Below are 13,214 nucleotides of genomic sequence, written 5' to 3' on the forward strand. Positions count from 1 at the left end.
ATATTATCCTTAGTTAGTTCCTAGTATTAGGCGGTAATAGAGAGATTAAATAAAGCCTTAGGTTAATAGATAAAAGCAACATAAGCTCTATAAGCGCATTACTCCATATATCCTTATTTTAGAAAGTTAACGTTAATAACGTTAATCTTCTTACCTTAACCCTTCTAGCGTAAAGTAATAGAATCCTTATTTAGGGAGAGGATACATCTATTAAAAAGTAATAGTATTATTAAATTAAGCTTTTCCTTTAGCTTTGCTATAAGATTTGCCTTTACTAGCTTATCTTCCTTAAGAGCTAAAAATTGGTCGTCTCTTAAGATAATTATATCGTTAGTTTATATACCAACAATTCTAAATAAAGTTCCCGTAGTTATAATAAGGAAGCATAGATTAAATATAGAAGTAGTTATTAAAAGCTTCTCTTTATAGTGCTTGCTATAGGTAGCCTACTAATAGGTTCCTACCTCTGCAATGCTATATAATAGCTTAAGCATAACCATAATTATATCCTCAGGATATTAGTGACGAATTTACTCTAGAAGGTATACTAATATTAAGCGCTAAAGGTGCGTCTCTAATTGGGTATAGGCCTAAATAATATCTCGCAAATAGACCGCCATTTTATTCTTTATTAAGGAGGGAGCTAGCGCAATAATAACTTGCTAACTAGCTCGTTAAATTATAGAAGATTGCGTAAGAATTATCTCCTTACTATTATTGTTATAACCCTAAATAATAAGCCTTAATTTCTTAAATAGGACGTTAGTAGCTTTACCTTTAATCTTATTAACCATTCTTAACTTAAAGATGCGAACTTTATTGAACTTAACAGGGTTATACTTCTTAAATTTAAAGACTCTTCTTATAATAAGGCCATCGATCTCCTACTTATTAGATATTTAAAAAGGAGCTTCTAAAGTTATAATACGACCTTTCTTTTAGAGCTGTTTTATAAGTTTAAAGTTAGCCTTCTCCTTGGCTGTTATAAAGGCCATTAATAGCTTAACTCTATTCTTAATAGCGGCAACAAATTACTCTTCGAAATTAATAAGATATTAGCAATTTTATAATCCCTTTAGGCAACCTCTACCGCGTTATAGTTGCGGCGTATCTACTACAATTATATTAGAATCGTGGTTGCCTTCTAAAGCACGTTAATTATAGCTTTTCTCTAAGGCATTTTTTATAGTATCCTGCGAAGGCTTAAAACTGCTATCCTTATAGTACGGCTTAATAACAATTAAATAAAATTAAGTGGGTCCGTAAGGCATCTAAATAGTATAAGTCTAACTATTAATTATAATAAGTTAATATAGGCCTAACTATCCTCCTTCTTTACGCTATACGCGTACCTTAGACTAGAGTAGCAGATTAAGCATAGTTAAGGTATTTAAACTATTTCTTATTCCTAGTATATTATTAACCTAGCGTATAGCGTAGAGACGTTATACCTCCTTTATTGCCTTGTGAATAGCCTTAGCTTATTATATAATGGAGGGGGATAGTACAGAATTGTTAGTTATTTAAGGGTAGGTGCTAAAGACTAGTAATATAGGTATAAGTTTATCCGGGCTAGCGGAATTATTAACGGCTTTAATAGCCATTTATAAGGTAAGTTTTTTACTAGCGTCCTCTAGTTCTAAAGAGATAATCTTATATACGCGGCGTAATGGCGCGTAATATTACTCTACTTTTTTAATACTATTATATACCTTAATAGGGACTTCCTTAACCTTAATTGCCATTACTTTTATTTATTATCGAAACTCTATAGATAAGAAGTTCTTTCCTATATTATAGACGATTTAATTAGGGGGTCCTAGATAGACATTAATCCAATATAATTAAAGGGTATTCTATGCGTTCCTAGCTAATATATCTTTTAAGAATTGTATAGCTTAGAAGGAGGTTAAAAAGTTAATAACTTGGAGTACTAGCTTACCGCTAAGATATATAACGTTAACGATGATATAGAAGTTAAAGTCGTAGTTATCTTTAAGGGTAAACTTAAATCGGCTAGGGGACTTCTAGTTTATTTAGTAGTAATAGTAGTACTTTATAAGATGCTTAATTGCCTTAACCTTAACTTTATAACCTACTTGCTAAAGAACCCTAAGTAATTAGTAAATGGATAGGTGGCTAAAATAACGGTATAGTTAACGTAACTTTAACTCTATTAAATAGCTTTAAGTAATACTCTTTTCTAGTTAATAAAGGAGCAACTAGGGGTGACCCTATTTGCGTATAATAGGCACCTCATCGTCTCTCTAAACGAGTATATTCTTAAGGTTATTAAGCTTAACGCCTAATTTATCTATATCTTTAATATAAAATAGAAATAGGGTATTTGTGGGAATAATATAGAAAGTAATATGCCCTAAGGGGGTTTAGACCCTAATTATGCTAAGAGAGATTATAGTGCCCTTACTAAAACAAATCGTGTATTGGCCTACTATTAAATAGTTAATCTAGACAGAGCTATTAAGCTACTAAAGGGCTTAAACTTAAGGTTCTCCTATTATAGATATACCTGCGGCTTTAGTATCTGGTATAATACTATAGAAGACATTCGCTAAGTATCTATCATTAAAGGAGAATGTAGAACTCTCCCTTAGCTTATTAAAGATATTTAACTTCGTGATAAAATAGAGCGTAGATTGGTTATTAAGAATAGTAATAGTTTATATACTATTTACCTTACTATACTTAGTAAAGTATTGGTTAGGAGAGTAGTCCTTAATTTCTATATCTATAAGGAGCTGTTTGGCCTTATTAACCTTACCCTTAAAATCTTTTATGCATTTATATTAAACCAGAAAGCTTTAAAAAAGCTTTAAAAGTAGGCCGCAATAACCTTATAATTTTTAATATTTCTTATACTCTAGCGAAACTTATTATATGCCTCCTTTTATTTATTAAGAGAATGCCTAATTAACTAGTAATTCGGTTTCTTATAAACGTAGTACTTTTTCTAGTAATTATTTTAAAATAAACCTCTATAAGGGCCTCTACCTTTACCTTATATTATTAATTATACCCTTTACCGTATTATCTACCCCGGCTACTATATGTTTAATTAGTCTAGTTATAATCATATTAGTTAGGCGGGTTAATTAAAGTAGGTTAGAGTTAGGCGTCAAATTACTATACTTCTTAAGAGCGTAAAGTAGTGCTAATAAAAGATCTTAATTAAGTATATACTCCTTTATAAGTATTTATAGGATTAAAGAGAATAAGGTTATATTCTTTAACACCTCAGTATACGCTAATAACTTAATTATATAGACTAAAGTCCTCTTAATATAATTCGGATAAACCACGCTAAATTATCTAAAGTTAATTAAAGAGCTTTTAAAGATAATTAAGCCAAAGGACACCTAGGTTTGTAGCAATAATTCTTAAAAAGGTAGTCTCTCTCCATTCTAATATATACTACTACTTATTCTCTTCTATTTTAAAGTAGCATCTTAACTTATATATTATGCGGTTAAAATTATATCCTTTTCCTGCCAAATAATTATAATAGAAGGTATTAGCTTGGCCCTTAAGCATAACGGAATAGGCGTTATAGTATTAATTAGACTCTATTCCTACCTTTTAGTAATAGTTATAGAAGATATATAGTTTTAAATTAAGAATATCGTATAATTCCCCGCTAAACTTCTTCTTTTAATCTAAATAGAGTTTTGTAAGCTCTATAAGTAATTTTAAACTACCTTTAATTTAAGATTAAGATAGAGGAGGTAGGAGTTACATTGCAGGCTACAGTGGGGACATAGGTCTAGTCGGTGGAGTCTAAAGGTCGTTAAATTGCGAAGCAATGGGATCCTATGCCTGCTCTCGTTAGGGTATAGTATCTAATATTAAGGCTACGGGTTAAATTGGATACGGAGGAGTTAAAGGCAGAGGTAGGTTCATTTCTAGAGGTATATTGCCTAGATTCTATCGTAAATTAAGCTTCCTTATAGTGTGTAGTTGGTGCTTAATCTCTTATAGAGTCCATTCGTGTTCTTCTTTTACGTTAATAACCTACTCCTAAATATTATCTCTAATAGTACCCCTGTCTATAGGTATAAACACTCTATACTCCCGTAAGAAGTTACGGAAGTTTTATATAATATTCTTCTTTATAGAAGTTTATATTTCCTTTATCCATCTAATAAAGTCCTCCTTTATACAATACTATAGCATAGTATCGTTGTATTCGCTATCTTTATAGTATACCATCCAGTATAATAAGAATCCGTTTAGGTCCTATTACTTAGCGGTTACAGGGCTAATATCTCTATTCTATATCTTTGGGTTAATATCGTTCTTATACTTCTTTAGGTAAGTTAACGCTATAGTAGGTATAGAATTGACGGGGTGTCGTACGTTAAAGGTAAGTAGGATTTTCAGTTTCGTAGGATCTCGTAGGTTTGCTATCAAAAGGTAGGCAATTTAAGATGTTGTTTAACGCGTTTTGGACGTCATTTAACGCGTTTTAGACGTTAACTTAGGACCCTAGGTTTAGTAACACTTCTAACCTAAAGTATAACCAAATCTTTGTAAACGCGATTGTTCTGCGTAATAAACGCAACTTAGTATCTCCTAGTACTTAGTAACACTTCTATTACTAGTTTTCCGCAAGTCTAAGGTAGTATAGTGTTACTAGGATCCATTCCATATAAGCGCATATAGCACCCCTATATAAGACTATCTCTTCTATTTAAAAACCTAGCTGCTCTATGGTTGACTGTATATTTAACTACTAATCAGTATTAGTTATATAGGGTGACTTACTAATAACGACTACTCGAGTAGGTTACAGTGATGTTGGTTAATAAAGCTTATTAATTGGAATAAGGAAGGGCGAGGAGCTTAAGACTCCTCGCCACGCTAGTGCCGCGGCGTCACGTAACGACCGCTAGCCTTATTCCCGACAGTTAATAACTACTATAATATTTATAAACCTATTACTATTAGGCAGGTTAACTATAAAGTTAATTAAAATATCTTGCTATCTTTGCATTAGAATTGGTAACGGTTAAAGTACTCCTTACTTCTTTATATAAGAGGTCTTCTTATATATATACATTCTGCATGCTTAAACGTATTTTTATATATAGTTATACATTATAGGCCAGTAATATATTTATTAGATAATCTTATAGGTCTTTATATAGTTAGGATGCCCTATTATAGGGGAATTATATATAAATTTAAGTATCTTAAATTATAAGGGTTTAGAATTTAGGATTACTATCTTCTATTAATAGTATAACTAATTATTACGGATTTTGTATTTAGTGAGTATAATATTCTTATATTACCGTTTCCCTATTTAAATCGTTTTTATTATATCTACTATTTAGGGGTCGTTTTTATATTCGTGCTCTATTAATTTATTAATTTCTATATCCTACTTATTAATTTCTAATTTATTCCTATTAAGCTCCGCGTTTAGAAATATAGGGCGTAGTTTCTTAAAGTGTTTAGGGGGTAGTAGAATTTATAATTAATTTATAATCCGTTTATTAGAGGCGTTTATAGGTAAGTTTTATAATTATTATATTAATAAGTTAGGCTTCTAATTAAGTTTGCTAGGTTAGTATGTAATCTTAAAGTTAAATTATAAAAGGTATTTAGCCTAATAAATTTAGCGCTGTGTTAATTACTTTATAGTTATAAAGTACTATAGGTTTTTATAGTCCGTTAATACGCGTATTAGGAATAACAATCCTTTAAGTTCTAAACGCTATTGTTTAAAACATTTAATAATTATAAGTAGTTCCTTATTATATGTTTTATAATTTAATTTAGTAGGGGTAAGTTTCTAGGAGAGAAAGGCTACTAGGCGCAGCTTGCCGTTCTTATTATATTGCGATAATAATCCTCCTAGTATATAATTAGATAAGTCTATTTTAACGATATATTTAAGGTCTAGATTAAAGTGGGTAAGAATTAAAGTAGTTATAAAATAATATTTTAGGTCATTAAAAGCTTGTTTATATTTAGTAGTCTATTTAAATCTTATATTTTTCCTTATTAAGTTTACTAATAGCTAAATAATTTTTAAGAAGTAATTAATAAATTAATAGTAGAAATTTGTAAATCCTAGAAATCCTTAGATGTTTTATATACTACTAGAACTTTTTTAGTTTATAATTACAGCAATTTTCTTAGGGTTTATTTTAATTCTATTGCGGGATATAATTAGGCCTAAGTATATAACTTTAGATATATAAAACTTATATTTCTTAATATTGCATTATAAGCCTATATTTTATAGGCGTTTAAGGACTATTTAGATGTGCTTCTAATGCTTAGAAAGTAAAGACAAATAAATTAAGATATTATTAATATACGCGGTAATAAATATATTAAGGAATTTGCGAAGCGTATTATTAACGTATTACTAAAACGTACTAGGACCGTTCTTTACACTAAACGGTATTACTAAGTATTTAAAAAGTCCCTATCGTATATAGAAAGCTATATACTTTTTATCTCCTTTATAAATACGGATTTAATTAAAGGTAGCTACTACATTAAGCTTTATAAAGTATTATACTTTTACTAAGCGGTTAAGCGTTTCTTATAGTAGAGGAATTAAATATTGGTTTTAAATTATAATTATATTTAGGGCTTAATAATTAATATAGAACCTTAAGCCTCCTTTAGGTTTCTTAATATATAGTATAAGTAAGGCGAATAGTAATTAACTAGGGTGAATAAATTCTTTCTTTAGGTGCTCTTTAAGGTATTATTATATTATAAGCAGCTCTTTTTATAACATACCGTATAACGGGCCGAACTTTAGCGTTATACTAGGTTTAAATTCTATCTTAAAATCGTGCTTATCTTAGTACGGGGGTAGTTAGTTTATAAATTATTTCTTAAATATATTAATTAGATCGTAATATTCTTTAGGTATAAGAGGTTAGGGGTTAATATATTACTTTAGTTCTAACGCTTTCTTAATATCTTCTAGTATTATAGTAAAGATCTTATAGTTTTATTTTCTTACTAATAAATAAAAGGGTACTGTTAGTAATATAAGGTAATATTATATATCTACAAGTTATAGGTAGTATAATAATTGTTATTCTATCTTCTTCTTACTTAAGGAAGGGTGAGGAGCTTAGGGCTCCTCGCCACACTAATGCCGCGGTAACACGTAACGGCAACTTGCCTTACATAACGGCAACTTGCCTTACGTAACGGCAACTTGCCTTACGTAAAGGCAACTTACCTATATTCCTAACACTGGCAATTCTTCTTTTGCGGTTGCCATCTATATATATATACCGCTTAACTAGCGTAATAAATATTAATCCTCCTTACTTACTATTGCTATTCTTCTTCTAGTCTAGTAAGCTACTTAGCTTTTAGCGTGCCTATTCTAGGCCTATTAGTAATTCTTATATAGGTGCTCTGTTCCAGTTTAGTTTCTATTTTCACTATATAAGGATTTTCTATCTAAATTCCTTTATAGTTTCTTTTAATTTGCGTCTTGTAAGTAGATCCTTAAAGTCCTCTTACTTTTTAATTTTAGTTTGCTTAATAGTCCTTATTTATATCTAGAAATCTTAGTTCTATAGGATTTTTAATCCTAAGCTTACTTCTTTTTTAAGCTTAGCTTCAGCCTTAGTCTAACTAGACTTTTATAGTATTCTTATCTTATCTTAAAAGTCTTAAATCTTACTTATCTTACTTTAAGAATCTTATACCTTTAGGAAACTTCGTCCTAAGCTTATTTATATATTATTAAACTAAGCCGTTGCTCTACTCTATCGGTTATCGTCTATTATAGGTTCTTAAGCATATTTTATCTCCTTTTAACAATTTTAAGCGTCTTTTATTTCTTCTTAAAAATCTTAAGCCTATAGCCTTTTGCCTTTATTAAGTGGTAAGCTAGTACTAGCAGTCGTCTACTTACTTAATCCTTTTTTTATTTTAGATATTTCTTCTTCTATCTTATAAAGTAATAGATACTATATCTAATAGTGTTATAATGTCTATTACTAATCCTTACTTTATAGCGGTCTCGGTTTTTACTTCTAATATAATATCTCTAAGGCTTATATACTTCCAGTAAGCTACTTTAATTACCTTATTGTCACTAAATATTTCGCCTATATTAAAGTTATTATCCTTAATATCCAATCTATAAGATAGTTTATTAGTTCCTTTAAATTTTAATAATTTTAGCTTCTGTAGCTAATAGCTTACGCTATACTTAACGTCTTTATAAATTTAGTATGCGTTATTATAGTAAAACGCGAAACTTTTAATTAAATATTCCTTTGTTCCTTATAGCATATTATTATCCCCTATATATATATATATATATATATCGTCTACTAGTCTTATTCCTCTTACTATATAGTAACTTTACCTATTTTTATAGTCTCTAATAAAATAACCTTATTTTCTATAATTTATATAAGCTCCTTTTTTAAACTATTTTTCTTACTATAGAGTTCGCCTAAACGTCTTCTACTATTAAGATCCCTAGTTTAGCCTCTGCTTCTTAGACCTTTAATTACCTAATTCTTATTCTCTAGGTTTCTATAGTTTTTTATTTTATTTTCTATTTTCTTTAGTACCGCTTAGGTCTATTAGCTCTACGCTATATTATAGTTTTTAGTTTTAACTTTATTGTTATATGCCCTATGCCTTATATAACTATAGAACTCTATCCTAACCCTTCTTAGCCTACTCTCCTTAGTAGATCCTATTATTAATCTTAATTACTTAATTAATTAATTCCCTAAGAATATTTATATCTTTTATTAGAATAATTACGTTCTAGACTTTTACTTTAAGTCCTTATTTATACTATACTATAAGCGCCTTATTATTCTATTTAACTTATCTAGCTAATATCTAAAACTATATTATATACTTAATTGCTAAGGTCCGTTATATTAAGTTTTAAAGCTTTTATTTTACTATAGTAGTTGCTTCTAGGTCTCTAAATATTTACGTTAGTTATTCTATAAACCCATTTTAACTAGCAAATATATATTATACTTCTTGGTTAGTAGTTACTATACCGTTTTCCTATACCTCCATAAGGTAAGGTTTAAACTACTTAAGTGCCCTTCCTAATAGGAATAGTTCTACGTAGGCTATTTAATCTATAGGTATTACTAGCTTCGCTCCTTCTTATATAACCTTAAAATGCATCTATATAAAGAATCCCTTAAGTTTTAACTTCTTGCCTAAGAATTTCTTAATAGATAGTAGCTTAATCTTTACTACTCTAATCCTATTAATTGTTACGGGCGCTTTAAGTACTATGTTACAACTACTTAGAGAGGAGTCGGAAGAAGCTAGTTGGTTAATTCAAGCACGGTCTAGGATGGAACCGGTAGAACTATGTGACGAGGAATAGTAACTGAGGTTATATGATATGTTACGTATTAAACGAGAGGAACGAGAGGAACTTACGTACCTTATGTATAAAACGTACATTATGTATAAGAAGGATTTTATAGGAGTACGGTTGTGTATTTAAGGACCCTTAGTCCCTACCTAGATAGTTCCTTCCTTATAGTGATTCTTAGAATATAATTAGAGTTAATCTATTAGGCAACCACTCCACCAGTTATTATTACGTTGTTAACTACTATCTTTGCATTTCCTATATACCTAGCCCATTAATAGAACCCACCGTAGTACTTACTATAAGGTTCCGTTATACAATTACTACCTAGTTATAGTATTAAATATAAAAGTCGAATAACATGCCACTAAAAGCAGCCACTATAACGCTATTGACGGCGGCAACTATGTTAAGGTTAGGGGGTGATACTAGTATAGTGGACACTAACTTGTAACAACCTGTGACGGTGGAATAATTATAAGAAATAGTTAACTAGTTAATAGAGAACAATGCGGCACTTAAATAAAGGATTAATAAAATAGGCGTAGCAAAGGTTAAGTTACTATTAATTAAAAGATTTTTAGAAGAGAGATCAAAGCTTAAAGGATTCCTTATGTAAATACACTTTAAGGTTGCGCAAGAGGGAGCAAAGCTGGCGATACCTATAGATCAAATAGCGTATATAGGGTTATTCTTAACAGGAAGAGCACTTAAATGGTTTAAGCCTTACCTTATAGAAATATAGGCAAACGGAATAATAACTACGAACTAAGAGGTACGGTTTATATTTTTAAGCTAGAGCGGATTTGTAGAGTAATTTATATAAATGTTTAGAAACCTAGAGGCAGTGATTACGGCGAAAAGAAAACTCTAAGATATTACGTAGCGAACCTTAGTAATTAAGTATATAACGTAGTTTTAAACATTAGCAACATAAGTTAAGTGGAATAATAAGGCGCTTATAGCATAGTATAAGTAAGGACTTAAGGCTAAAGTCTAGGACGTAATTATTCTAATAGAAGATATAGATACCCTAAGGGAACTAATAGATTAAGCGATAAAAATTGATAATAGGATCTACTAAAGGGAATAGACCAAGAGAGGTTAGGATAGAGTTCTATAGTCGTATAAGACGTAGAGCACGCAATAACCAAAGCTAAGTTAGAAACTATAGTATGGCGCAGAGCTAATAGACCTAAGTGGTACTAAAGAAGCCTATAAGAGATAGAGTAAGAAACTATAGAAACCTAGAGGTTAAGGATTTAGTAATTATAGAACTAAGGAGCAGAGGCTAAACTAAGGATCTTAGCAGTAGAAGACGTTTAGGCGGACTCTATAGTAAAGTTAATAGTTTAGAGACAGAGCTTATATAAATTATAGGAAACAGGGTTATTTTATAAGGGATTGTAAAGATAGTTAAAGTTATTATATAATAAAGGGAACCTAATTAGCAGAAGATATATATGTATAGAGGGATGATAGTATACTATAAGGAATAAAAGAGTGTTTAATTAGAAGTTTCGCGTTTTGTTATAACAACGTATACTAAATTTATAAAGACGCTAAGTATGGCGTAAGCTATTAGCTATAGGAGCTAGCACCTATAAGATATAGAGGAACCAATAAACCAGTTCGCAGATTGGATATTAAGGACGATAAATTTAATATAGGCGAAACATTTTATAACGATAAGGCAACGGAAGTAGCTTACTAGGAGTATATAGACCTTAGAGATGTTATACTAGAGGTAGAGAATAATTCCACTATAGAATAGGGAATATTAGTAGGGATTAAGACCCTACTAGACACAATGTCTATCGCTTTACGAGACGTAAGAGAAGTAGGACAGTGAACTACTTCGGCACTTAATAAAGGTAAAAGGCTAAAGGCTTAAGATTCTTAAGACAAGATAAGAGACAACTAAGATTCTTAAAGTAAGATAAGGTATACCTAAGGACTTATAATGGACGAAAACCAATAGAGTAGGGCAGTAGCTTAGTTTAAAGATATATAAATAAGCTCGGGATAAGAGTTCCCAACGGCATAAGATTCTTAAGATGAGATGAGTAAGATTTAAGATTTTTAAGACGAGATAAGAACACTATGGATGCCTAGTTGGACTAAGGCGGGAGCTAAGCTTAAGATAGAAGCGAGCTTAGGATTAAAGAATCTAAGGGACTAAGAATTTGGAGTATAAATTAGGACACCTATAAGCAAGAGGTAAGGAGCTTCTTTATAGATTAGAGAATCTATAATATAAATAGTAGTTAAACTAGGAGATAGATATATAGACCTAGAAGACTTATTAGGGGAATATAGTGTTTAGCCTAAAGATTAAAAGTTCGATACTAAGATTAAGAAGTATAATGACTTCAAGATCTACTTATAAGACGCGAAAAAAAGGAAACTATGGAGGAATTTAGAGCAAGAATTACCTTATAGCAAGAATAGAAACTAGATAAGAGATCTAGTATATTAGGACGTATAAGGGATAGAGCGCTAGTATAAAGAATCACCAATAGACTTAGAACAGGCATACTAAGAGCTAAGTAGCTTACTGAACTGGAATAAGAAGAGGATCTAGGGATTCCTATTAGGTTTAAGGAATAATATACTAAAGGCTATTACGATATAGCAATAAAGAGATATTTCCTTACGGATAAGCTATATATACTTAAGCAGCTATACTAAAAGTGGTATAGGCAGCGATATAATGATAAGTGGGAAGATTTCTATATATAGTTAGACGAAAAAGTTATCCAAGACCACCCGATCACAGAGAAGGCTATAACTTATATTAAGGGGGCCTTAATTATAATATTAAAGGATCTAGAGGAGTAATTAGAGGACTAGAGAAGTAAAAGGCGAATCTTAGTACCTATAAATAAAGTCGTAACGCTTAGATTAACACGAGAAAGGTTTAAACTTAAGGATAAGGATAAGCCGAGAGTTAACCCAAGATATTAAGCATATTATATACTATTATAGATAGTATATATGGATAATGTGTGTAATATATATAGAGCACTAAAGGATAAAAATCGGAAGTATCCAATAAGGATATATTAGATAATGGACGAGGCGAAATATTAAAACGCTAAGTATATACATAGTTAGCACCTAGTAGAAGTTTAAGAATAAGGGGACTTAATACTTTAACCAGGAAGATTCCTTACGGAAGAATACCTAGATGGATGATAATAGTGGGAATGTTTAGAAAATACCTGTTTATAGCATATTAAAGATAAAAAGCGAATTAAGTATTAGCCTAAGTTAGACCAAGTATAAATAGGATCTAGCAGCTAATAGTTGGGAAAAGTAGAGGCCTACGGGACTAGAGGGAGCCAGTAGTAGAGCCTTAGACCCTTAAAGGAATTTAAGGACGATACTTAAATTTATAAGTTAAATAGCAAGATTAATAGTTTAAGGCATTAATAGATAGTGGAGTAATAAGGAACTATATCTTGCTAACAGCAGTTAAAAGAATGGGATTACCACATAGATAGAAGGAACGTCCTTACCTATTAGTGATAATTTTAGGAGATCTGATAGCCTATAGAGGAGGTATTATTAATCTTAAAATAGGACCTATTTAGTTAACTATTAAGGGAAGATAAATTGAGATGTCTTTTAATATATTACTATTAGGGAATAATAAGGTAGTACTAGGAATGCCTTAGTTACAGGAATATAATTTAAAGATCGATTAGATTATAGGACAGGTTAATATTAGGGATACTTAACGCCGTAAGATGTAATAATAAGCCAAGCTGGTATAGTACTAAGTAAGAGCGACCTACGAAGAAACGGAAAAAGGGCTAAGCTATATACTAAAGAGATA

The sequence above is a fragment of the Cenococcum geophilum genome (assembly GCF_001692895.1).
Source record: "Cenococcum geophilum 1.58 unplaced genomic scaffold K441scaffold_34, whole genome shotgun sequence".
Classification (NCBI taxonomy): domain Eukaryota; kingdom Fungi; phylum Ascomycota; class Dothideomycetes; order Gloniales; family Gloniaceae; genus Cenococcum; species Cenococcum geophilum.